The sequence below is a fragment of the Scomber scombrus genome, chromosome 13, assembly GCF_963691925.1.
Source record: "Scomber scombrus chromosome 13, fScoSco1.1, whole genome shotgun sequence".
Lineage (NCBI taxonomy): Eukaryota > Metazoa > Chordata > Actinopteri > Scombriformes > Scombridae > Scomber > Scomber scombrus.
This window is the reverse complement of record NC_084982.1, coordinates 26,586,308-26,589,127: the sequence shown is the minus strand read 5'-3', so window position 1 is coordinate 26,589,127 and position 2,820 is coordinate 26,586,308.

Sequence of the window (2,820 nt, the reverse complement as noted above, 5' to 3'; positions counted from 1 at the left end):
ATTACACAGCTGAACAAGACACGTTTCGGCAATATGCCTTCTTTAGCGTATAAGAAACATAAATGGTATTGAATGTCTCTGATTTGTTAAGTTTCTCTTGTGTATAGGTGTTTCACGTGTACTTTCTGGGATAATCATCAAAATGAGATGCTCTGCTTACAAGGAAATGTGACTTCATCATGAGGTACATGAAGTAACAAAATCAAAGGTGACCATCAAATGCATGACCCATGGGCATCTAATGAAGCTTAGTCAAAGTTCAGTCAGGAAGACTCTAAAACATACAGGCATAATTGGTATCTTTCTTGCCTTTTTCAAGCACGCTCATCTATTACCTAGTTTTCTATGTCTATGGGCGTTATCTCAATTGTTGCCAGTCACCTGTCAATCTCAGCAACCAATAGCAAAACACCACACTTCAGCCTTAGCCTATCATCTTGTAGCGGTCCGTTTAAATGTGTCCCTCTCTCTTTGCTTCAGTCCTGTCATACAGCTGTTCCTGCGCCCCACCACCTCCCCATCTCCGCCATTCTCTACAGGATCTGCAGTCCATTTCCCATCTGCCATTTTCTCTTCAGACTCATCAGCAATCACCACCACCAGTGTCCGGACTTCATGGGGGATCTACATATATATGCAACTGTTCAGGGATGATTCCTCATGGAGTTCAAGCACCAAAGACTTTGTCATTTACTAAGATTTTATTCATCATATATTTACAATAAATATCTTTGTATTCACTTGTCTCTCCTGTTTGAAATAATGGATGTACGAGTTTACCAGAGTGAAGATCCTGAAAACATGTATATCATTATTTAACATGAGCATTGAAAACTTTGAAAAACATCACTAACTGTTGTCTGTATTAAATCAGATTCACAAGTGATCATTATATCTGGAAAAGAAATACACATATTTCTTTATACTAAGGAAAATACAATAGAAGGTGGAATGCATTCAGTTTTCAAAGCATGTGGCTTGATATAATTTGTATTTCAGGACACAAAACACTATTAGGAGATAAAATCTAAATTCTCTTCTAGCAAAACATTTTCTAGAAAACGGCAGTACAATTTCTAGTGAACGCTTTCAAGGCATTGACAAAATTGATTGCAATAAGTGAGGTGACAATCTGGATCATTTGACACATGAAAGTGGACTCAATAAAAGGCTAGATTAAGGTGTTTCCTTATAAGCTAAGTTTATTCATTAGTTTTGATACTAATTTGTTGTAAATTAATATTACTGAAATTTGATTTTTTGTTTTGTTTTGGCTGGTTTGATTTAATTTGATTTAACCACTAGATGGTGCTATAATGTGTAAAGCAAACAGGTTATTATACAGGTGACAGAGATGATGGGTTGATTAATGAATGATGTAATTATTCTAAAGGATGCTTTATGTGATGTTTGAAAATGTATATAAAGTGGTTTATTCCATTATTCCTGTTTGGCCCCTCATGAAGGTACAACCTGCAATGTTGGGTCTTAATTCAGTATAATGCTGATTGAATAAAGAAGAAGCTTATGAAACAAGCAAGTCTTTGTGTGGTCCTCCTCCTTCAAGCAGTCAAATCCCACTCCCCATGCTCTCCAAAAAACCATCAATATTTTCCTAAACCATGTTCTTTACTCGAATGCTTCTACTAAGGGTAATGTCACGAACTCGCTCAGAGTCAATTACAAAAAAGGGAATCGCACATGAATAAAGTAAAAAGTGCATTTGTTGTCCAGTTAAGATAAAATAATTTAATAATGTTAGTCAGCTACATCAGTAATTAATGCAATGTGTTGATGAGTGTAGTGTGTGATGCAAAAACCTAACCACACTGACTGGTGTAGTCCTGGGAGGATGGTCAACAATGAGGTGACATAAATATGCTGAGGCATCGACGACGACTCAGTTGTAGTTTCCTGATGTCCTCTCCTGATCCAGGAATCAAACAGGCAGAGGGCAGAAAGAGGCAGCAAGTATATCTTAATAAAGTTTAATACCTTAATCAACTTTTGTAAATATTTTTGTTTTGATACTTGTTTAATGATGCTTTGATGGAATCTCCCACTTACAATGATAACTATTTATGGGGGAATTAAAGGATATATGTGTCCATTTTCTAAAGTCTGTCTAAAATAATACTCACACGCCCATACTGTATGTAAGAGTTTTTGTTCACTGTAATTGTTTCTCCTTTCTATAGCAAAGCAATTTTAAGTGATTTGAGGAAACAGTCCAGTCCTTTTTTCCCCATCAAATCGTATTCTGCCAAAGCGAATTTTAAGGTCTCATCAGTTAAACAAATCAAGTGGGGATCTTCCAGTGTCATAATCCATTTAGTATAAAATTCCCTCTTTGCATTACTTTCCTTCTGCCCTGGCTCAGCAGGCAAAAACAAAGAGGTTACAAAGAGGTAACTTCATTTTAAAAAGACTTTGGCAGATTGACCACAATCGATTTGTCTAACTTACAACTGAACTCCAAAGTGTAATTTTGCAAACAATGAAGTTACAAACAACCAGTGACTCTTTCAATATGCATGTGGGCATGTGACAATTGCAAAAAGACAGACTTAAAACAACTAATCTACAGACAACCAATTACTGTTATTTAAAAAACTAAACACCAAAAAATAACTGACAATTGAATGTAATTTTAGGCAGCAGCTTAATATCAGCTTCTGGTTTTCAATAAATAAAAATGGAGACAAAAAGTAAAGTATCCTCGGGCTGCACTTTAATCCAAAAGAAAAACATTTCAAACACCTTAAAATAAATTAAAGATGATATAAATTGCAATTAGCTACTGGTTTTATGCAATCTTCA